At 42.2% G+C, this 25490-nt stretch overlaps 1 pseudogene; it reads right to left on the bottom strand.

Annotated features, from left to right (window-relative positions):
• Positions 1-559: 559 nt before the first annotated feature.
• LOC125148683 (ubiquitin-conjugating enzyme E2 C-like) lies at positions 560-6254 on the bottom strand (annotated as a pseudogene).
• Between the last annotated feature and the right edge of the window lie 19236 nt (positions 6255-25490).

The following is a 25490-nucleotide window of genomic DNA, read 5'->3' as shown; positions in this document are numbered from 1 at the left end:
TATGGGAATAAAATGTGTCTTGATTCATACCTCACACCATATTTAAAAAGGCAGTTCCAAGGACATTGTAGGGAAAGGAAAGGCACAATGCTAGAAGAAAAGACAGGCACAAAAGTCACTAAGTATATGGGAAAATATTGACGTTTTGGATTTACATTAAAATTAAGAACTTCTAGGGGCACCTGTCTGGCTCAGCGGGTAGAACATGTGACTCTTGATTGCCAAGTCGTTAGTTCGAGCCCCACCTTGGGTGTAGAGTTTACTCAAAAAGGAATAAAAACATACAATCTTTTTTTAAAAAAATTAAGAACTTCTGTTCATACAAAGACTCCATTATGTTAGTCAAAAGGGAAGCTTTTAAAGAGTCGGAAAAGATACTTGCAATACATGTAATTGGCCGAGGGCTTATGTCAAGAACATACCGTTTCTTCAAATCCACGAGGAAAAGGGCACAAGCTAGTTAACAAGAGACTCGCTGATGCTAAATAACTTCTTCAAAGGCGGAACAATATACAGTAGTCTCCCCTGACCTTCAGTTCCGCGCTTTCGGTGGTCTCGGTTACCTGGACGACCGCAGCCGGAAGCCGGTGATCGGCCTCAGACGCCTCTGACGCCTCTGACGCAGCGTCAGAACGTAGATGATAGTCCGGCGCTAAGTCACGCCGTGACGTCATTCTCCTCACTCATCCCTCTGGCCGGCGCTTTATCATCTCGCGTTGTCTCGAGAAGAAAGGTGAGTCCAGACGACCTTGAGCAACACGGGGGTCAGAGGTGCCGAACAGCGCAGTAAAAAATCCACCTGTAACTTTTGACCTCCCCCAATATAACTCCTAATAGACTGCTGTTGACCGGAAGCCTTACGGAGAACACAGTCGGTTAACACATGTTTTGTATATGTATTACATACTGTATTTGTGTAAGCAAGCAAGCTAGAGAAAGGAAATGTTAAGTCGTAAGGAAGAGAGAGTACATGGACAGTATTATACTGTAATAATAAAAAAATAAAACCCGCGTAGAAGTTTGACCCTGCAAGTTCAAACCTGTGTTTTCCTTCCTCCCTCCCTTCCTCCCTTCCTCCCTTCCTTCCTTCCTTCCTTCCTTCCTCTCTCCTGTTTATTTCTTCTTGAGACAGACACATACACACAGAGTGCGAGCAGGGCAGGGGCAGAGACAGAGGGAAACAAAGAATCCGAAGCAGGCTTCAGGCTCCAAGCTGTCAGCACTGAGCCGGAACTGGGGCTTGAACTCACAAACTTGAAATCATGACCTGAAGTCAATCGCTTTACCGACTGAGCCATCCAGGCGCCCCTAAATCTGTTTTTCAAGGGTCAACTGTACAATAAGATTTTGAGAGAGAGAGAGAGACCACATTCAGGTACCTTTAATTACAGTATGTTATAATTGTTTTATTTTATTATTAGTTATTGTTGTTAATCTCTTACTGCGCCTAATTTAGAAATTAGACTTTATCCCAGGTTGTTATGTTTAGGGGAAAAAATGTGGTACATAGAGGGTTCAGTACCGTCCGTGGTTTCAGGCATCCTGGGGACCTTGGAAATGACCCCTTATGGCTAAGGAGGGACTACTATAGCGGTGTTTCAAAGCAGAGGCTCTAGACTAAGGTCATCTGAGCTCAAATCCTCCCTGTGCCTTTTATTAGCCTGTGGCCTGGCTGTAAATTTCATAACCTCACGTGCTTCAGTGTCCTGCTAATAATAATACCCGTATCTTCAGGCTGTTGTGAGGCTTAAATGAGCTAATATAAACAAAGCTCTGAGAACCATTACTGGCCCTTTGTACTAATTGCAGCAATCCTGATCACAATTATCACGGATTAAACCTTTATTTGTCTTCATCCAAAACTCATCTCTCACCACTTACACTATCTGGCCTTTGGGAAATGTTTGCTGTTCAGCTTCCAAGTCACTCAAACCTCGAATAAGGCGCTGGTCAACCATAACTCTTACCAAACTTTGAATAGTTATGTGATTTCTTATAAATGTACTCGCTCATTAAGAAGTATTGGAGTAATAAAGAGATGATGGAGAATTCAGCTGTATTTAATACTGCATGTCAGACACTAGTCTAAGCACTTAACACACTATTTCCCCTTTAATGGCTGCATGAGGTTTTCAAAGTAGAAACTATTATTATCCTCATTTTGTTTTATATTTTTTAAGTTTATTTATTTATTTTGAGAGAGCGAGCGCAGGTGGGGGAGGGGCAGAGAGAGAGGGAGATTGAGAGGGAGTAAGAGAAAATCCCGAGCAGGCTCTGTGCTGTCCGCGTAGAGTCCAGGGCGGGGCTCAATCTCACGAACCGTGAGATCATGGCCTGAGCCAAAATCAAGAGTCGGATGCTTAGCCGACTGAGCCACCCAGGCGCCCCTATTATCCTCATTTTAAATGGAGGAAACTGAGGCACACAAGATTTAAGAAACTTGCCCAAGGTCATACAGCTGCTTAGCCATACTCTGTAGATCACTACTCTGTTGGTTTGAGAATGCCATAAACTTTCTATAGGAGTAGTCAGGTATCAATGAACGCATTTACAAAGTATTTACATAATGACATGTAACACTGTTCTTTAGCATTCTCAGGGATGCAGAATATACTCATAAGATATAATTCAAACTGTGTTAATAAGGAATTCGTGCTATATGTATGTAAATAAGCTGTAATAATGTATTACGTATGAGTAGAAAAACACATGCAGGCAATACACTAAAACAGTAATAGCAGCTATTTCCATTTCGTGGGATCAGAGCTGGTTTCGTTTTCTTTTATAAGCTATTTCACATTTTTCCATTTTCTATCATAATTTTACTGCAGTGTTACTGTTATAAGAAAAAATACTAGAGAAAATTGTATAGTGCCACAATTTCCAAATGCTGATTGAAAACTAACAAATACCTGTCTTCAGTCCTGCTGAGTCTTTGTGACCCCCTCAGTGGCTCAGCTGTCTTTCAAAGCCAAGTTTTGGGCAAAAACTCTGTTTCCGAATGTCAAGGTTATTTCCACATTTAATCTCATATTGGAACAGACTTCATGGATCTGATCTTCCACTTTCTGCTGTGAAACGGCAAAGCCACTTCTTTGTGTTGCTCTTTGAGAATGCTAATGGCCCGTGTGTGGGAGGTGTCATACAAGGCTAGGGGAAGGCACTTTCTTTGGGCAAGTGACAATGTCAGAGCAACAGAATGTCCCGGTTCAATCTGTGGGCAAAAGACTTCCTGTGTGAATTTGAGATTGATGACGGATGGCAGGAGATGTGAGGAGTTGGGCTGGGCAGTCAAGTTTTGGTCAGGAAGGGAAACTTTGGGGGTGCCTGGGTGGTTTAGCTGGATAAGCTTCAGAGTCTTGGTTTTGGCTCCATTCATGATCCCAGGGTCAAGGGATCGAGCCCCAAGTCGGCCTCCTCACTGGGTGTGGAGCCTGCTTAGTATTCTGTCTCTCTCCCTCTGCCTGTAGGCTTTGCTCACGTGTGCACATGCACGTGCTCTCTCTCTCTCTCTCTCTCTCTCTCTCTCTCTCTCAAAAAAAAAAATAAAAGGTTAATTTGGAGAAATGTTCTGAGATGGGAGAGTGATGCGGGGAGCTAGGTTTGTGAGGGAAAGAGACAGGTCTGGGTAGACTCCAGAGTAGCAAGGTTATCCGGGGTGCTCCATAAAGGACCTGGAAGTGTTTGGTAGGCTCCTGGTCATACCCCCGGGAAACCCAGCATAAGGCCCGGCAGGGAAGAGGCGAAGACACTGTCTTGGCTGTAACAGATGTGAACTGTGGTTATGGACAGAGCAGGGAATTTGAGTCTCTGAGACATTCCCTTTCCCTGGCAGTCACATGGTCCCGGTGCAGACAAGCCAACGGAGATCATAGCCATCCATCCACCAGCTCAGTTCTCCCCATCCTTAGCACCTGTTGTTCCCACAATCCAAGGCAAGATTCACACTGTCTTCCTCTTCCTCTCTCCTCCCTCTCCAGGCTCTGACTGTTCTGAGGCTTTTCTGAGCCTGTCTGGCTATTTGTTTTGTGTTGTTTTTTTTTTTTTTAATGTGAAATTTATTGTCAAATTGGTTTCCATACAACACCCAATGCTCATCCCAACATGTCTGGCTATTTGTTTTAACCATATTACACATTTTCTTCGAACAACCCTGCCTCTGCAAAAGAACAGGGAGAGGAGTAGGGCAGATTGAGAAACGTGAAGGAAAAACGGTCAGAATTTGGCAAAAGCCAGGACTTGGGGAGAGACGTGAGTTAAGATGACCTGGAGGTTTTTCTGTTAGATGAGTAGCTGGGGCCTTAGGTAGCCATATGGTCATCTGAGGCCTTGCTTCTTTCTGTTCTCACCTTAGGGGCACACACTGGTTCATCCATAGCTGCAGGGTCTGGCCTCTGGGCCCACCTGCTGGTGGTTGACAAGAGTCTGGGCATTTGGTAGAGAGAAGTTCTCTACAGAACTTTTCATACAGTGAATGACTTTCTTACTCACCTCCACTCACACACAGTGAAATTTCTCAGTATTGCAGGTGACAATGTTTCAGGAAATAAATGACAAAACTAAGATTTATATGGCCTGATTTGGAACCTGGGTATTTTCCCTCTCTCGGAGCCAGGCATTCGTGTCCGAAATGGGTGATCTACCGAACAAAGATTGACAGGCGCTGGGCCTTGGTGCCCCGCCACAGTGTGCCATTTAAGTTGACTGAGCAAATTAGCTCACGGGGCATCCCAGAAGGTCTGCTTTGGCTGACCTGCCGAGACTATAGGGAATTGATTGCACTATTCTGTCTACTTGTGTGTATGTTTGAAAGTTTGCAGGTTAGAAAGTTCGAATTTTCCCTTGCAGAATGGCCGCAAGCCCTTTGGAGATGGGGCTTAGGGCAAGTCGAGTTGGAGATAGCTTTAGTTGGGGTTTAGTGGGATACATTTGTGTTCTTTTGTAGTTTCTTTTGTGTCTAGTAGAGTTCTCTCTATCCCTCTGGGGCAGGCATGGCTTTGAAAAATACTCCCGCTGCCTAATGTGCTGACTTAACGGGCATCAAGATGCACAGGTGTTGTTCAGAAGTCAAATCATGATATTAATGTGTCTGTCCCCTGGCACAGAGCACCAGTACGTCAGAGTCAAAGAGAAGGTTTGAAAAGCAGTCGGTGCAAAATCCTCCTTTTCATCAGATGGGTAAAATCATATTTTCTTTTTGTAATATTTTATTCTTTGATACCTTATTAAAATTGGAAGTTCACTCTTATCGGGAATATAAGAGAACGCAATTATACATGTACTGTATATTTTAAATCTTTTTAAACATAAGGATTGTTTGAAATCAAATTTAGAAGATTGTTTTTTTATTAAAAAAAAAAAAACCTATTTGTTTAATATATTCAACACAAGGACTCAACCAGAGACTTAATTTCAAAAATGACAGCACAGCTTAAGACACAGAGTCCTAGACAGAAATGAAGGAAAGGACAGACTATCTACAGAAGAAATAAAAAGACAATACAAGGAGAGAGGCTAGAGAGTCAGGTTCTTGGCTAGAGACCTGCTTTGAGTAGGTTTCTTGCAGGTATTTCTTTAAAAAAATTTTTTTTGAAGTTTATTTATTTTGAGAGAGAGAAACAGAGCACATGAGCAAGGGAGGGGAAGAGAGAGAGAATCCCAAGCAGACTCCATGCTGTCAGCACAGAGCCCAACATGGGGCTCGAACTTGAGTGATGAGATTGTGACCTGAACCAAAGTCAGGAGCCTGCTGCTTAACCAGCTGAGCCACCCGGGTGCCACTCTTGCAGGAATTTCTTAAAGGCTGTGGGGTCTTTCCGGAGCTTGGCAGCATGGGTGTTCAAAGGGCTCTCAGTGTTGGCTTTTCCCAGCAGGCTCTCGATGGACAGCAGGATGATCCATCAGGATGTCCAGGCAGATGCTACCCCGGGTGTCCACACTGGGTGGTAGCAGGGCGTGAGGAACTTGACCATGGGTGCATCGTAAGGATAGCCACCGGCAGACTCCAGGCAGAGCTTATACCTCAGATCTTCATGTACTGTGTCAACTGCCCCATGAATGGTCCCCAACCATTTGAAAAGGTTGTCTGATTCAGGGAGGGCAGAAATCCCTTTGTCACCCGACGTCATGAGGGTCATCAGCTCCTGCTATAGCGTCTTGCCCACGGGGCCCCGGGTGGTGACCCCACTGGGCTCAGCAAAGTTGTGGGTGGTGGCAACACTGGCAGTGGCTGGGTCTCAGTTCTGGGAAGCCATCCAGGTGGCACCAGCAGGGAGACGTAAACTCAGCACGACTACAGCCCAGATTTAGAAGGTTCTCCTTTTGTGGAGCCCAGACTTCTAACAGGATTACAAAGAAGCCTGTTTGTGAATACACAGATTTTATGCATTTTATGCATACAGACTAAAAATTTAAAAACTGAGATCGGTCATCCTAGAAGGAAGAATGATTATTTTTCTATTTTCTCTGTAGAAAGTAACAGTATAAAATAATTGTAATATGAAAGGCTGATCAAAAAGTAAGCAGCCAAAAAATGTACAGGTAGAAGTATTATAGGGGTATATTAACAGTGAAATAATTTAAAATGTGATTTATTGTATTTTCCAGCCTTTAAAAATTGTAATTTGATGTAACCTCTTTTCCCATTCTAAATGTATATTTATTTTTATATTTAATTTTTATTTATAATATTATATTCCTTCTCTTTAAGAACCCCCTCCGTTCCCCTCCCCATTGTATAAATGTCAGGTGCTACAGTGGCCAGTCCTGCTTAGTTTCCTTCACTGATGCCTCCTTTTCTCTCTGATTTCCAAACTTTGGAGAGCCCCAGGGCTCAGTTCTTAGACTTTTCCTTGTCTGGATTAACTCCCCAGGTATATGGGTAGTCAGGGTTTAACCAGAGAAGCAGAACCACAATGGAATTGGGATTTATTGTTGGGATAAGACCTTATACCATTGGGAAGGAAGGTCTGACATGGGGCAGGAAGAGATCTGAGCAGAATTCCTGAGTAGGAAGCACTGGGGTGACGGACAGAGTTGGGACTCCCAGAGGCACATCCACCTGCTACTGTGGGACTACAGCAGAGAGATGGAGAAGTCTAGGGAAGGCCGTTGCCTCTGAGTCTGGTAGTGGGCTCGGGGCCACTGTTGGCCAAGAGGGCCACCAGTTGGGAAGAGGAGCTGGATGAGAGGGGAGAGAAGAGCTGGAGCCACCAGTGCCTAAGTGTCTGTCTCTGTCCGCAGCTAATCAAACACCGTCAGAGAGTCATGATGGCTGCTTCACTCCCGCCTCCCAGATTCATGCACATCTCTTTTTTGGTCAGTCTTAATGTGGAACCATACAAGAAAAAAGATTCTGGAATATACTTCTGTTTGGCCAAGTGGACACAGTTCAAAAGCACATGCGAGGTAATCTCACTTTGTCTTGTGGCTTTAATTCCACACATACTCTGATGATTCACAAATTTCTAATCCCTGTCTGGCCTTCTCTGGAATCCAGATTCATGTCTGACCCCCTCCTCAAGTCACCACTTAGATATTTAATAGACGTTTCAAACCTAACATATAAGAAAAATGATCTCCTAATCTGCTTTCCTGAACCTGTTCTTTCCAGAATCTTCCTCTGAAGAAGCGTCCAGGTGCTCTGGCTAAAAATCTCAGGATTGTACTTTACTCCTCTCTGTCCCACCCAACAAGTGATCGATCAGAAAATCCCATTGGCTCTTCCTTCAAGAAATATCCATGACTTACTACTTCTACTGTAGAAGCCCCCCCTTCCAAAAGATTCATACCCAAACCCCTAGACTCTGTGAATATTACCCAAAATGGCTTTAAAAAGGGGGTCTGGAGCATTGATAAAATTAATGATCTTGAAATGGGGAGATCATCCACATGAGACCTAAATACAATCACATGTATCCTTAAGGAGGAGACAGAGGGAGATTTGGGATCTCCCCCAGAGGAGAAGGGGGATATGAAGATGGAGAAGAGAGAGGTGAGAAGATGTCAGCCTGGAAGATTGGAAAGATGTGGCCACAAGTCAAGGAATGACACAGCTACCAGAAGCGCTCAGAGGCAAGAAGTGGAGTCTAGAGAACACACAGCCTTGCTAACACCTGGCTTGTGGTCCAGTGATACTGACTTTGGTCTTCTGGACTCCAGAACTGCGACAGAGGAAGTTTCTGTTGTCTCGAACACCCAAGTGTGTGATAATTTGTTACAGCAGCCACCAAAACCAGTTTACCACTTCCTCTCTGACAGCCATGTTGCAGAGTGCCACAGAGTTTCTGGATTATTCCAGTAGCCTCCTGTCTCACTGACCACTCTGCTTCTACCATTGTCCCACTCACTGTGGTCTAGTCTCCGCACAGCAGCCACAGTGTACCTTTAAAAATGTAATTCACATCACGTCACTCATCTTTCGAAACCCTTCCATTGTTTCCCTTCTCAGAGTACAATATACTGTTTTCATAATCAACTTACAGAGCTCTATTTAACTTGGTCCCTTTTTACCTGTCTGACTTTCTCTCTGACATTCCACTTTCATACCATTAGCTTCCTTGATGTTCCTTGAGCATACAAAGTGTGTCCCTGCCTCAGGACTCTTGCACTTGCTCTTCCATCTACTTAGATTGACCTCCTGCCTCCCACAGCCACCTGGCTTACTTCTTCACTTGATAGATGAGACCTTCTCTGTCCACTCTTTTAAAAATACCAGCCATCCAACCTCACTCTCACATTGTAATGCTCTTCCTTTCTTACTTCATCCACAACCATATCAAAGTCTGACATCCCTATTCTTGTTTAGTTGTTTAATTCTTCACCCTCCCCCGTTAAAATGTGAGCTCTGTGAGGGCAGGGGTATCTATCTGGATTTTTTTTTTTTACCAGCATTGTATCCCCGATACCTAGAAAGGGCTATGATGCATAATGGATACTGAATAGTATTTACTGAAGGAATGAATTATCCAAGAATGCTTAGTTAGTTTTACATTACATTTTACTTCATTAAAAGTTCTTGCACTGAGTTGTAATAAGCAATCACCCACCTCATTCCTTGGTTTCATTAATATTCTCTGGAGATGGTAATGCTTCCACTTTTCCAAATGTCACTCTGGTCAGCAGCTGAACCATATGTTGGATTCAGTCATAATGTAAATGGGACTATCATGCATTGTAGAAAGGAAGGCCTTCCCCCCATTTCTGTGTCCTCCTCATTCCCCTGGTTTAAACTGGAAGGAAGGGCTTCAGTGGGAATTTGGTATTCCTTTAAGGGGTTTTCCCAATCCAACAGTCTGATCCCGGCTGTGGGTTTAATAAGCACCATTCAGCGCATCTATCCGCCTCTTCCAATTCTCCCTCCCCCAGTCACTTCCTGTCACAGCAACCCTTTCAAAATTAAACTCCAATTCTAAAACAAATGAAGCAAAGGCAGGAAGGGGGGATGAATCACAGCATATGGGAACAGTTTTGTTTGAAAGCATGATCAGCATTCTTTGCAAACAAGCTGTGACCATATGTGGCAGGGTGGGTATAGACTGAGTTTTAAAATACAAGTGATAAACTGTGATAAGTGTCTGAGTTAGAAAGCTCATTAATGATTGGTTTGATAGTAAGAAGTGATACCTTGAAAGAAGTCTCTCTCTCTCTCTCTCTCTCTCTAAGGAGATAGATATTTCTGTGCCTTTTTATATATTGAAAGATTGCAAAGAGGTGGCCTGTAGTGAGTTAAAATTCTTGCCATGTATTAGCAGAGAAGCCATGGACAATTGGTTAGGACTTGGCTAAAACCAAGGTCACTTGAATTCAAATTTATTGATATACCAACAGAAGTTATTTTGAGAACCAGGTCTGTTGCCTCTAGGTGCTCATCCCTAAGGAAGAGAGAAAAGAGACGTAAAAGATGTGTATGTGTTTCTTTTATTGATTGATTCACTTTAATAAATATTTTTGAGTTCGGACCAAAAGCCAGGCACAGGGTTAAGCCCTAGATATTTGGTGAAGAGCAAAGATCCTGGGTATTGTACGGTAAGCAAAAATCATCACAGTTCCTGCCTTCATGAAGCTTACAGTCCAGAGGGAACATAGTAATCAAATAATCGCACAAACAAATGAAAAATAACAACTGTGGTTTGGGTTACCAAGGAGAACAACAGTATGGGTTCTATGAGAGACTCTGATGGGAAGCCTGACCTGGTCTGAGAAGTCAATAATGATGGTTGACTTACAGCTGAGAGACAGGTTATTTAAGAGGGGACAGGGGTGTGCTCAGAATTCAGGGCAGAAAGGGAGATGTGCACAGTTGCCCTGGGACAGGTGGGGTTGCAATGTATTCAAGGAGCTATAACAAATACAATGAAGGACCATGAATCTGGAGCTTGAAAGTAAGAAGTCAAGAGACAGAAAAAAAGAGGTAGGAAGGGGCATGACTACCCAGTGCCTTGTGGGTTATGTTAAGGATTTTGATTTCATTCTCAAGAAGCCATTGGGAAGGGGTTGGGGCAGCTAATCAAGAACACAGCCCCCCCCCCCCCAAGCTCTCTCTATAGCCCTCCCCCTAACCTTTCTCTTATGCCCCCCTCCCCAGCCGAGCTCTCTCTTATACGCCTCCGTTTTGGGTCACAGACAATGTGCTGTAGGGAGGTACAAGGGGTAAAAAAAAAAAAAAAGTGAACCAGAAACTTACTGATCTCCTCTCATAAGGCTTGCAGTCTAGGATGCAACATGCGAGATAAAGATAGTCCATTAATAAATACTTTCAATTTACATAATGTAACAAAAGAACACCATAGGAGTCTCTGAGATCAAATGACAGTGGTCCTCTCCTTGGGTAGAACTAACTGGAGAACCTCAGGGAAGCTTTCTTCTGAAGGTTAGGTTGACTAAGTGTTATTGATATGATTATTGGAAATTTCAATTCGCCTTGTATCTTCTACTCCCAATCCCTGTTTCGTTAGGTGACCTTGACTTTCATGCTTTCTCCCTCTGTATATAAATGGCAGGGAGTAGGTAGCAAAGTGCTTGTGTTTCTGGAAAATGCAAAAGCCCATTTATTCTGAGTGCCAACTCTGGGACATACACGGTGGTAAATGAAACAATAAACTATCAGATCATTGGGCAGCTCTGATTTTGTTCTGTCTATATATAATCCACCAGGAGGGTAGTGGTATTGATATTTCTAAATTAACACCCTTTTCCTTACTAAACCAATTACTTCCAACATGTTACAGTTCATCACCTCAAAATAGTTTTTTTTTTTTCCAATCAGTCGAAGACAGAAAATCCATAAGCAGTTTATCAGTGTGTGATGCTGTTTGCATTTCAGTGCTGCTCCCAATTTGGATTTTCATCATTCTTTGTACTCTTAGCCCAATCCCTTCACAAATTAATGTATTTGTGTGAAAACAAGCAGCAATTCTTGTTTATAAACGTAGCCTGGAAATCAGCCAGAGCGTACTCGCTAGAAACTTCGGGTGTGGTTGATTGTTCCTGAAGATAAAGCTCAATATTGTTATTCTTCTAAATTGACCTAGCCCTTTCCTGAAACATACCAGCCTTGGCCTACGATGGAATTGTATGTGGTAATCCACAAGCAGCTATTGAGCATGGTTTGAATTCTATCTGAACCACTTGCCGTATCCGTTTAATGTACTTGATAATTCTGATTTAATTCTGTATCAATCATTTAACAGTATATATCTTGGACAAGTTACTTAAATTCTCTGAGTTTCCCTTTTATCTTTAGTAAAGTAGCGATAGTTACATCTGCTTTGCCCTTTTGGTCTAGTTGTGAAATTAAATGAGAAAGTATTTGTGATTATTCTTTGTAAACTCAGTATTTATGTGTAGGATGCATTCTTACTACACATGGTAGAATCGCATCACTGACCCCTAATTCTTCACCCCGTCCTATAAGTAAGCCCTTGGACGTGTGAATTTGCAAGTCCCTTTCTGAAGAGGGAGGGTATATCTCCCTGCCTCTTGACTTTAGTTTGGATGTATCACTTGCTTTGGCCCACAGAATATGGTAAAAGTGACAGACCTCTGAGCCGAGGTCTAAAGAAGCCAAATATGTCTCTGCTTGTTTTTGTGTGCTGTGCCAAGTTCCATGAGAAGAACACATCTCTGGTCCCAAAAGATGAGAGGCGTGTGGAACAAAGCCACTCCAGTCTAGCTATCCCAGCTCAGCCCGGCCTACACCAGCTGACTCCCAGCTGACCTGCAGATACGTGGGTAAGTCCAGCCCAGGTCGGCAGAACACCCAGGCGAACCATGTGAATTAAATCAATGTGTATTGTTATGTAGCACTGACGTTTTGGTGTCATTTTGAGTGTAGCATTATTGTAGTCCTAACTGACTGATCTGTCACCCATCAACCATCCACCTATCCAGCTCCTTAAACATCCTTTGGTTCACTAAGACTAAGGTATCTTCAAGGGAAAAAGACCAGAGACTTCAGTTTTGAGTAGATTTTTCCTTCTCTCCCTTCTCTTTTCTTCTTTTCCTTCTCTTTACCTAATTTCAAAAGTACATTGTTCAAGAGTTGCAAATATGAGATTTTCCACATAGCACTCCAAGTAGACTGAATAGAAGGCTCAGTAGAGATCTAACAAATAATGTTTTCGTGAAAATGTTTACTTCTAACTGGTATGTCGATGAGGAATCTCTTAGGATCACATGCTCTCTTGTTTATTGTCTGATTTATAAGCAAGACTGATCTACAAGTATATGCAAAAGGTGGAGACAGGGCCTGAAATTTCACTAAGAGCCTTAGTGTGCCACTACATTTGGGAGTCTTTTAGGACACCTATATGATGAGCTAACAATTCAATGTAACACACGCATATTGAGTGTATACCACACGTGAGGCCTAGTGTAAGGTCCTGGGGAAACAGAAATGAACAAGACATAGTAGCTCCCTCTTAATGATCCAGTAAGGGAAAGGAAATGCAAATTACTCATGATACTGTATCTATTAATTCTGTAACACGCTTTTTTTGTACTTTGGAAATCAAGATGGCGTGTCATAGTTTAGTTGATAGTGGTTTTTTCATTCTTTGTGGTATAGAGGATAATGATGCAGATTATACTTGATAACCCTCTTAGAGCCACGAAAATACAGAAGTAAGTTACTATAAGAACAGCATATATACTATGTCATAGGATCAAAAAGCAAGGAGGGATTGCTTCTCCCAGATAACCCGGAGAGAGACTTCATAGAGGAAGAAACATTTATAGAAGATGGATTTCAACAAGAAAAAGTGCTAGAATAAAGACCACTGTAGGTCAATTGGTTCCTAAACTTTCTATCACCGAGGGGTACTTTTGTTGCCTGTCTCTTTCCCTGTCCCATGTTGTTTTTACAACGATTTTGTCATTATAAATAAATTTACACTTATCAAGAGACACTTCACTTCTCAACTTGATAGCAAAAGCCATACATTACTGCAATCAGAATTTCTAATGAGATGAGATACTCCGTACTCTCCTACTGAGTTAGCATTTTTGGCCAAAAGCCAAGAAATTTAATATTTTAGTTTGTACTAGGGTTTTTGAAATATTGACAAGCATTCATCCTAGATGGGAATGCCATTCTACGTGAAAAATGCATCATAAGAAAATAAATAGACATGGGGCCCACAGGTTGTGATCCTTAATATGGTTTGCCTAGTGCTTTGTGCAAAAGAGGAGAGTAGAAGAGGTGAGACAGGAAGCAAGAGAGGTCCAGCTCGCAGAGTCTTGAACGTCATCCTTAGGAATTTAGACTTTTATTGTAGCTATCACTGAAAAAAATCATTCGCTTGAATACGAAAGGACGTATAGTTTGAATTTGGTTACCAAAAAAAGAAGAAGAAGAAGAACTCATCTATATCATAAGCACAAGAAGTAGATCCCGGATGCCTAAATTGCTACCAAAAGGACACAGACATGCCACAGCCTGTGTGTTCACCTATAGCACGGCAGCTGCCACTAAGTGTAGGAGTGTGTAAGCTTTGCCATCAGTTCTCTGTTTCTGATGTGAGGATTCCAAGCAGAGTATTGCATAATAGTAAGAGTTTAACTTCTGGAGTTAAACCACCTAGGTGCATGTTCCAATTCCACTGTGTGGCCTTAGGTAAGTTACTGAAGACCTTTGACCTTCAGTTTTCTTATTTATAAGTGGAGACAATGATGTTATCAATATTAGAAGCTATTTGTAAAAATGACATAATTGTTGTCAGTCGTCTGATGCATAGTTAGCAAGACTTAACAATTAGTTTCTTTTAGAACTTGCTTGGAAATCCAAATGTCAAAAGACTGGGTGATGGCATAGAGCAATAAATTCAATCTTCTCTCTTCCCATCATCTCCTAAGATGCCAAACTGGCTGGTAATCAAAACCCTAAGGAGAAAACATATGCTCCAGACACCAGCTTCATCTTGGCAATGGTCTGCATTTAACTTGACAGTAAATAGGAGGTGACAGCTGAATCTGGTGTGGAGATTCCAGAAGGGTGATTTTCTTGGAGGACGTTAACGGGAAGCTCACCTATTGCAAATAATTATCATTGCAAATACATGAGAGCAGAGGATACAGGATTTTACAGAAGAAAATTCTGGAATCCCTGGACAGGGTTGAAGTGAAGTGGGAAATAATGTTGACGGAATACATCCTGTTGATGAGACCATGGCTGCCATCACCACCTCCGTTCCACAAGTTTCTTTAGAAATTCCTTTTAATCAGCCATGTCTGAAATTGGCACTGCAGAAAATATTTTTCCCCACAAATGTGCTTAAATATATACTGAACAGTAATAATTAACCCTTATCTTCGTCATGTATTTGTGGAGTGTTCAAAGTGCTTTCACATTTACAATTCCATGTTTTTCACAATGACCTTTTGAGGAAAGTGCGGCATTATTATCCCCCTTTTCCGTTTGAGGAATCTAAAATGGTAAATGGCACAGGGAACCTACCTAATGTTCATGGTTAGTAAGTGAAAAAGACTCCCTTGCGACTTAAATTTGCATCTCCTTTGTCCTTATCTTTATGTGAAGATTTCCATTATTTTCTCATAAGGCAACGATAGTCATGATCCGTCCCCTTTTTGGAGAATTTCCTCCCATAGTAATTATATTTTCTTACGCAACAGTTTTATGTCAGTCCTTGCCGCTTTGAGGGTCACAAGAGACTAACATTCGCTGTTTCATCCTGCATAGTTTTGGGAGGATGTTATGGAAAATTGGCAGCCTATCATTTCCTTCTTCCGGTTTGATCCCAGGCTTTCAGAAGATTGGAGACTTGAACTTATCTGTGTAAGTGAGGTGAGGGTTGAATTACTGAACACCTGGTCAGAGTAAGACTTCATTTATCTTTTCATACCTTAAGTCTGTTCACCTTCTAATCTTTTCTGAATAGGACATCAACTGTAACACAATGGATTCCCTTCCTTTTTCTTTCTGGGGTCAAATATAGTAAAATCCACTGTCCTTCACAAGAAGAAACTCTCTTCTCTGGCTCAGAGACTTTCACATTCCTTCCATGTTACTCAGCATTTTACAGGCATTTTGAGGCATAAAACACCCCCACCCCATGCCCCCCCCCTCATTTGAAACAGGAAATTGCCTCTGAGAAATTCTTGGGTGAAGAAAAACAATGGAATGAAATCCTATGTAAGACATCTCATGAAAGTTACAATAGCTTTTTGTAAAAACCCCCGTGTTCTCATCCTTTTACTAGTAGTTCTAGTCACACATTAACAGCATTTGATTAGTAATTATGTCAGTGGTTGTTAAAATCACCTCTTCTACGGTTTCAAAAGGACTGGTTTGGTTATCTCTATAATAGACCATCCCCAAATTGACTTGACTTGTAACATTTGTCCATTTGCTTATGATTTTGCAATTTGGGGAGGCCAAAGAAGTAATTTGGGTGATTCTACTCATCTCTCTCAGAGTCTGTCATGCAGCTGCAGTGGTCTGGAGGCTTAAGTGGGGCAGGAATGTTCAAGACGGTTTCTGTGCAAAGCTGAAAAGTATCTCCCAAATTTCACATTTACCCAGAACCTCAGAATGTGATGTTATTTGGAAAGGGGTCTTTGCAGATGGAATTAGCTAAGATGAAATCATGCTGGGGTAGAAGGGGCCCTAATTCAACATGACCGGCGTCCTGACAGGGAGAAAAAAGGAAGAACACCATGTAACAAGAGACAGATACTAGAATGACGTCACCGCAAGCCCAGAAACACTGAGAATTGTTGGGAACCACCAGAAGCTGGAAGAAGCAAGGAACACACTCTCCCTCAGAACCTGCAGAAGGAACCAGCCCTACCTACACACCTTGATTTTGGACTTGCAGCCTCCAGAAGTGTGAGTGAATAAATTTTCTGTTATTTTAAGCCACCCAGTTTGTAACAGTTTGTTATAGCAGCCCTAGGAAACAAGGACAGATTTACTTGCCTTGGCTGGGATGGCTGGAACAGCTGGGGACTGACCAGTCCGCCTCCCTCCACCTCTTCCCCCTCCCATCTCTCTGGGTCTCTCCAGCCATGTGGTCTCTCCACCACAGTAGCTGGGCCCCTTTATGTGGAGGCTCCATGTTGCAAGAGTGAAAGTAGAAGCTACTAGACATCTTATGGATCAGGCCCAGAGCTATCACCAGCTTACCTCTGCCATGTTCTGTTGGTTAAGGCAAATTGCAGAGCCTGCTCAGATTCGGGAGGAGGAAACAGACTCCACGTGTTGATGGAGGAGTGATAGAGGCATGGAAGGCATGGAAAGACTTGGTGTCCATCTTTGGAAACAGTCTCAAACAAGGATTGTGTCCACCTGAGTTGAGTGAGTATTTTACGACATGACCTCTTAGTACAAGTTATGATATAGGCTTCACAAGACTTCTTTTTTCTTTAGTTAAAAAAAAATTATTTTAGGGGCGCCTGGGTGGCACAGTCGGTTAAGCATCCGACTTCAGCCAGGTCACGATCTTGCGGTTGTGAGTTCGAGCCCCGCGTCAGGCTCTGGGCTGATGGCTCAGAGCCTGGAGCCTGTTTCCGATTCTGTGTCTCCCTCTCTCTCTGCCCTTCCCCCGTTCATGCTCTGTCTCTCTCTGTCTCAAAAATAAATAAACGTTGAAAAAAAAATTAAAAAAAAAATTATTTTAGAGAGAGCACAAGGGCCAGAGGGGCAGAGAGAGAAGGGCACAGAGGATCTGAAGTGGGCTCTATGCTGACAACAGCGAGCCTCATGTGGGGCTCAAACTCACAAACTGTAAGATTATGACTTGAGCTGAACTCGGATGGTCAACTGACTGAGCCACCCAGGCACCCGGCTTAACAAGAATTCTTAGACTGACAGTCTTCTAAATGTTCAAGTCGTGTCTTTGAATGTCTGCCAACCTAAGCCTGTGTGTTGGCCTCTCCCAGCAGGGCAAGCAGAAGTCCAGGGTTCAGGCAGCCCACGCTGAGGCTCTAGGATCTAGGATTCAGCGTGGGGGTGGGTGCAGTTGCCCATGGGAAAGATATTGTGGCATTGCCTGTGGCAGAAGTGACTGTTTCTGAAGTCAGTTGTGACCACGATACGTGCCATTCTCCGGACTAGAGTTTATAGGAAGAAGGTGCCTTTCTGGGAAAGATTGTAAATGTTGACGGTCAGGGCAATGCGTGTGAACAGGCGAAAAAGGAGAAGTAGCTGTAAGAATAAAAATCAGCAGCTGAAAACTTGAGAGTTTTAGAGACCACAAGTATTGAACTTGAGTTGGTTTGATTCTAAATCCCTGTACCTTCCACCACACTCTTCACGGTATTTTCTTGAAGTACTGAAACGTCTGTGCAGGAACCTAAAAAATGATAAAAAACCAAAACCAAACAAACACAAAAACCCAAAGAAGCTATAACTTAATGTCATTAAGAAACGGAATGATATTGTGGAGTAATGTGATAGATGTCTCTTTCTCAGGCAACATACTTTTTTCCTTAAAAATGCATTACTAATATCTGACACACACAAAAGAATACACGTATTCCACAGGGAAATAATAATATACGCTGTGAAGCCACCCCCCAACTTAGGAACTGGAGCATCGACAATATCGTGGCATCAGACTTCTTCCCCTTTTCCATCTGGATAGTCTCCATCTGATCTTTAACCACAATTCTGAATCTTGTATTTATCATGGCCTTGGCTATTAGGCAACTAGATCTTCAGGTTCTAATTAAAAGGGGGGAAATCTAGCTTGGCTCCTCGTTAACTCGAAAACGATTTTCTGGTTATTAGCGTGTTAACTCATCTGTATTTTGCGTATCCTGCAAAAGCGTGGCAGCAACACCTCTATGATGAGCAGCCTCTAGAAGTGGTGGTGATACCATGCGCGCTGCTGGGATTGTGATAATGCCTCACAATTAACCAGATGTAGCAGCTTCCTTCCTCTGGTCTTCTGCAGGCACTGTGGGCCCAGGACACTTTCAAAGACCTTCTTTCGTGTTCTACTCTTCAGTTGCATGTCTTTTTCATCTTCTCCTTGGGCGTGTAGCTCAGCTGTTCTCCAACTCGCATCTGTAGCTTCTAGAAGACTGGAGAGACTAAAGAGTTTCAGAGCAGACAATGTGGCAGCCATGGGGCTGTACCAACAGAAGTGTGTGAAGTAATTTGCATAATCTGTTTTCCAAGAAAATCGCAGAAGCATGGAAAAGCTTTTTCGGGAATAGGCAAAACCTCAAAGGCAAAGAGTCCACCTGGGACATCCTTGCTGTTGAGTTACTTCAGGGGCGTATAAATCATGCAAATTCTGTTACGATCACTTTCATTGCAGACAAATAAGTTTTTTTCCACTTGGAGAGTTTTTAATTTCATTTCCCTTTTATAAAAGTAAAATGGTATGCACACGGGTTTTTATTGTTGATGTTGTGCAGAAGATTTAATAATAAAGTGAGCTGTTGCCTCCTCTCGCATCCCCAGGACAACTTCCTAGAGTCACATCCGCTGTTAGTAGTTTTCAGTTCCAGTTCTTCCGGTGGCCACCTCAAATAATGCTTAGCTAACATCCTTAGACAATATGCTACTTCTTGACTGTGTATGCATTCATCCCTATTGAATTTTGATAGTATTCTGTTTTCTCTAGTGGCTGCAACTGCATTCCGTTTGATCTCATAACTTACTACGTTCCCGCATTGAGGGACGTGCCTGCTGCTCAAACGCACCAGGTTTCCTTCTGCCTCAGTTTCCTCGTCCTTGCTGTTCCTAATGCCTGGAATGCATTTCTTCCCAGTATGCACACACCCCACTCCCTCTGGTCTTTACTTGAGAGCCATTTCAAGAAGACAGAGCTGGGCTTGAAATCCAGACCCTAGCTCCAGAGCCCTTGCTCCTAACGCACTACACACATCCTCAAGTCAAGGTCGACAATACTGCATTCTGTTCTGTGCTTACATCGAAATCTTCCATGAGTGGATTTTAAAGTTTGAAAACTAATAGTCTGTTTTTACACTGCATATTAGGATTGTTGTCCTTCTTTGCAGCTCCCGAGTCATGACTTTGTTGCCACTCAGAGGAGACTGCTCCCAGCCACTTCCTTCCTTTGTGCCCAACTTTATTTCCCTCTCTGATGCTGGAGGCTGGTGAGGCTGTCATCAGTCGGAGGTGGTGTTCCCTTCACTGAAATGGCCAACGGTGGTCCCTCTCTTATTCTCTTTGCTGTTATGGATTTATTCCTTTATTTCCATTTGGTTGACATCTCAAGTGTAGTGGAAGGCATGGCAGAAGAAGCAGAACGAGGGAGGGAAAGCAGATGCCAGTGTTCAGTGACTCACCTTGAGCTGGAAGCCCCAGCAGATAGAGCTTTTGAAATTTTATTTTAAGATGAGAACCTGGGGTGCCTGGGTGGCTCAGTCGGTTAAGCATCTGACCTAGGTTTAGGTCATGATCTCACGGTTGGTGAGTTCGAGTCCCACACTAGGGGGCTTGACTCTCTTTCTCTCCCTCTCCCTCTCCCTCTCCCTCCCCCTCTCCCTCTCCCTCCCCCTCTCCCTCTCCCTCTCCCTCTCCCTCTCCCTCTCCCTCTCCCTCTCCCTCTCTCCCTCTCCCTCTCTCTCTCTCTCTCTGCCCCTCATGTGATTCTCCCTCTCTCTCTACCTCTAGCTCACTGCACCCTCTGTCTCTCTCTCTCTCAAAAATATAAATAAAGAAAAATACAATGAGAATCTGGAACAAAAAAGTTAGGGGGAGAACTAGAATTTATTGAATGGCTCACCATGTGCCAGACACTGAAAGAAGTTATTTCTCTCATATCAGTGAACCGAATCGTCTCTGTCCCCAAAGTAGATGGCTACCTTGATTTCTTTTTTGTAGATGAGGACACTGAAGCTTACTTAGAAAGTTAAGGAACTGGCCCGAGATGACAGTCTGAGAGGCTAAAGGATCTTACGATGGGATGAGAGGAGAATTTTAGAGGCTTGAAATCTTCTCTTCATGCCACTCATGTGACGTTTGGGGCCTTCAGTGCCCTCTCACAAGGGAGATTCAGATCAGAAGCCCCGGGATAAATAGAGTCTGGCGACTGTCGGGCGTCTGGTCTCCTGGAGGAGAAACCTAGGCTTTTGCTTACAGCCTCCAGGAGTGCCCATCGGCTCGTGGGCAAGCAGTTCGTGCTTCTCTCTGCGTTGTCACCCTGGACAGAAGCTATATGGCTTGTGTTTGCTACCAGGGAGGGATATTTAGCTTTTATTTTTGAGGGGTAGAAAAAAGCAAATGTGGGTATATTTTAAAAGTGATGAAAATTGGCAGAATACACCCATGTACTTCCAAACCCCTGTATTTTCTGAACTAGTTATATAAAAAGATAATACGTCTTTAAAAGAAGCCTGATGATGCGCACACAGTTGAGAGTTCATTGGATTAGACTATTGTCTAATTTATATAAAATAGAGTAAAAGGACTTGCAAACCCCTAAAAATAAAGCCAGCCTCTACCATTCCTAACGATATTCTGAAAATTCCTAAATATACCTTTGATGAATTTTGGGTGCATGGGGAAATGTTTCCCAAACTGCCTGACTTTTAAAAAAAAATTTTAGGGGCGCCTGGGTGGCGCAGTCGGTTAAGCGTCCGACTTCAGCCAGGTCACGATCTCGCGGTCCGTGAGTTCGAGCCCCGCGTCGGGCTCTGGGCTGATGGCTCGGAGCCTGGAGCCTGTTTCCGATTCTGTGTCTCCCTCTCTCTCTGCCCCTCCCCCGTTCATGCTCTGTCTCTCTCTGTCCCAAAAATAAATAAACGTTGAAAAAAAAATTTTTTTATTTATTTGTTTTTGTGTTCGAGTATAACTAACATACAGTGTTATGCTAGTTTCAGGTGTACAATATAATGATTCAATAATTCTGTATGTTTTTCAATGCTCAGCAAGGTAAGTGTACTCTTAATCCCCTTTATTTTACCTGCCCCCCCCCCCACCTCCCCTCTGGCAACCACCAGTTTGTCCTCCGTGTTTAACAGTCTGGGTTTTTTTGTTTGTCTCTTTTTTTGTGTATTCGTTTGTTTCTTGAATTCCACATATGAGCGAAATCATATGATAGCTTATTTCACTTAGCATTACACCCTCTAGGTCCATTCACGTTGTTGCAGATGGCAAGATTTCATTCTTATTTTTATGTCTGAGTAATACTCTGTTGTATAGATGTGTCGTATCTTCTTTATCCATTCAACTGTCGATGGACACTTGAGTTACTTCCATGTCTTGGTTATTGTAAATAATGCTGCAATAAACATAGGGGTTCATATATCTTTTTGAATTAGTTTTCATTTCTTTTGGGTAAGTCCCCAGTAGTGGAATTACTGGGTCATACGGTAGTTCTATTTTTAATCTTTTGAGGAGCCTCCGTACTGCCAGATTACCTGACTCTTTCTTTCCATTAGGACCAGTTAGGACAGGAACGGTCTTGTCTGAGAAACAGCTAGAACTGTAGGAACAAAAACTGGTAGATTTCAAAAACCCTTTGGGCGACTGCAGACTTAAATTTTGTAGCAAACACATTAAAATAACTTCCAATCCATGTGTTATGGGGAAAATGAATCACTTCTGTGCTGTCTTCAGAAATTCAAATGAAGTCATTTTTCAAAGGGAAAAGAAGTTGCAAAAATGCTAAGGTTGACCACTTCTCGATAAGCTCTATTCCCGAGCAGACAAGTGTATTGGAATTACTTTAGGAAGGTTGTCAGCTTCTACTTGTTTGGGTCTAAATGAACTCCTAATATAAAAATGTTCCTGAGTTAGACCTTGGCAGTCCCCTGCTTACAGATGGATTGAGTTCCCCAAATTGGATTCTAACCCAGTTGTTAGGAAATAAGAATACATTTTGCAGTGAAACAATGTTGTACATGATAGTTAGAGTCCCAGGCTAGCCCACAAAGCTCCATTTAACTCCCAATGTTCTAAAAGAATATTATCGACTGGCGTTTTTCAAATTGGAAGCCTCAACTTATTAGTGGTCATAAAAGCAATTTAGTGAGTGGTGACATCCTTTTAAAAATAATGAAATAGAGGGGTGTCTGGGTGTCTCAGTTGGTTAAGCATCCACTTTCAGCTCAGGTCATGATCTCAAAGTCGTGGGTTTGAGCCCCACATCAGGCTCTGTGCTGACAGCTCAGAGCCTGGAGCCTGCTTCCGATTCTGTGTCTCAGCCTCTGCTCCTCCCCAACTCACACTTTCTCTCTCTCTCTCTCTCTCTCTCTCTCAAAAATAAGTAAATATTTAAACCAATTAAAAAAATAAAAATGAAATAGAATAGAATGAAAAGGGAAAATATCAGAGTACACTGCAGGAGATAAGATTAGGTATCGTATTGTTTCATGGAACTCTGGTTTCAAATATGTGTGTCGTATGCATATGTATACTGGATAACAATGCAAATGTATATTTTACTATGGTATAAGTTCAAAGAAAATTCGAATAGCATTGCAGTAAGCCATGCCTCCCTTAAGACTTGTTCAGAATCACAGTTCTGGGTGTCAGGCTTACATTTCTGCAGAAACCTTGGATTTCAAGTGACTTAAACTAACTCCTATTAAGCAGGTGATGGTTTGTAGCAGTGAGGAGATGTGTGTGTGTAGCTCTTGAATGAGAAGCTGGGGTCCCTGGGAAGGAGAGGAAGAGTAGGAGTGATGTATGCTGGTGGAGTGGGAAGTTATGACTGGGATTCCCAGGTGGGAGTTGACAAGTTTTTTTGTGCTACTTATGAGCTAAAAATGGTTTTTACACTTTGAAAAAATTGTTACAGAAAGAAGAAGAAAATGTGACAGAAACCATATGTGTCCAGCAAAGCCTAAAATATTAACTATCTAGTCCTTTGCAGAAAAAGTGTGCAGAACCCTTTATTCTAGGGGAACAAGGAGCAAGTAATTGTGAGGACTCTGAACGAAAGTAAGAATAACCCAAAGTGCACTCTAAGTACTGAGCCAGAAGATAAGGATGTATCTTCACCTAGTGTTACTACAAAGGATCAAGAACAAGGATAAGCCTTAAAAGTTCTCAGTGAAAGAAGGTGGAGTTACTAAGAAGTGACTGTCAGACTGACAGCCAGCTTCTCATTAGCCAAGATAGAACAGAAACAAAGTATTAGAAAAAATGCTTTAACCTGGAATTTTATGCCAGCTAAGTTATCTTCCAAGATTGAGGGTCAAATCATTGGTCTTAGCAATATTTTCTTCGGATCTGTGCCTGAATCAAAGCAAAAATAAACAAATGGGACTACATCAAAATAACAAGCTTTTGCACGGTGAAGGAAACCATCAACAAAATGAAAAGACAACCTACTGAATGGGAGAAGATATTTACAAATGGTATATCCAATAAGGGGTTAATATCCAAAATACAAAAGAACTCCTGCAACTCAACACACATGCACGCACACACACACACACACACACACACACACACACACATACACACAGTCTGATTAAAAAATGGGCAGAGTAGCACCTTGGTGGCTCACTTGGTTAAGCATCTGACTTCAGCTCAGGTCACCATCTCACAGTGTGTGAGTCTGAGCCCCGTGTCAGGCTCTGTGCTGACAACTCAGAGCCTGGAGTCTCCTTCAGATTTTGTGTGTCCCTCTCTCTGTGCCCCTTCCCCACTTGCACTCTGTTTCTCTTTCTCTCTCAAAAAGAAATAAACGTTAAAAGATTTTTTTAGAAAATAGGCAGAGGACTTACTGGATAGACATTTTTCCAAAAGCATACAGATGGCCAACAGACACATGAAAAGATGCTCAACATCACTCATCATCAGGGAAATGCAAATCAAAACCACAATGAGATACCACCTCACACCTGTCAGAATGGCTGTTACTAAAAAGACAAGAAATAACAAGTGTTGGCTGGGATGTGGAATAAAGAGAACCCTTGTGCACTATTGGTCGGAATGTAAGTTGGTGCCACCACTGTGGAAAACAGTATGGACATTCCTCAAAAAACTACAAATAGAACTGCCATGTGATCTGGCAATTCCACTTCTGGAAATTCATCTAAAGAAAACAAAAACACCAATTAAAAAATATACGTCCACTTCTCTGCTCATTGCAGCATTATTTACAATAGCCAAGATATGGAAGCAAATTAAGTGTCCATCAATAGATAAATGGATAAAGACGATGTGGGGTGGTGTGTGTGTGTGTGTGTGTGTGTGTGTGTGTGTGTGTGTGTAATCAGGCATAAAGAATTATAGATCTTGCCATTTGAGACAACATGGACTTAGAGGTATAATACTAAGAGAAATAAGCCAGTCAGAGAAAGACAAATACCATATGATTTCACTTATATGTGGAATCTAAAAAATGAAACAAATGAACAAACAAAACAAAGCAGGAACAGACTCATAAATGCAGAGAACTGGTAGTTTCCAGAGGGGAAGGGTAGTAGGAAGGTGGGCAAAATAGGTTAAGAGGATTAAGAGGCACAAACTTCCAGTTATAAAATAAGTAAGTCGTGGGGATGGGAAGTAAAGGTAGGAAATATGCTCACTAATACTGCAATAACTTTGCCTGGACGGCTCAGTCAGGTAAGTGTCTGATCCTTGATTTCGGCTCAGGTCATGATCTCACAGTTTGTGGGATCAAGCCTCACATCAGGCTGTATGCTAAAAGCACGGAGTTTGCTTGGGATTCTCTCCCTCTCTCTCTGCCCTTCCTCCGCTTGTTCTCTCTCTTTCTCTCAAAATAAGTACATAAAATGAACTTAAAAAAAGAATCTTTTGAAAAAATATTGTAATAACTTTCTATGGCAACAGATGATAACTAGACTTACTGTGATCATTTCATAATGTACATAAATGTTGAATCATTATGTTGTACACCTGAAACTAATATAATATTGCATGCTAACTATACTTCAGTAAAAAAGATTAAGGGTTATATAAAGAAAATTTCTAACATAAAAAGTTTATGACAATTTCCCTTCTATAATTCTTCAGTGAAAATAACTATTAAAATAGGTATTAAGTGAAAAGAGAAGAGAATCTCAAAGGACATTTGTAA

Source organism: Prionailurus viverrinus, chromosome D3, assembly GCF_022837055.1.
Source record: "Prionailurus viverrinus isolate Anna chromosome D3, UM_Priviv_1.0, whole genome shotgun sequence".
In the NCBI taxonomy this organism is placed as follows: Eukaryota; Metazoa; Chordata; class Mammalia; order Carnivora; family Felidae; genus Prionailurus; species Prionailurus viverrinus.
This window is presented reverse-complemented; position numbering and strand designations above follow the sequence as displayed.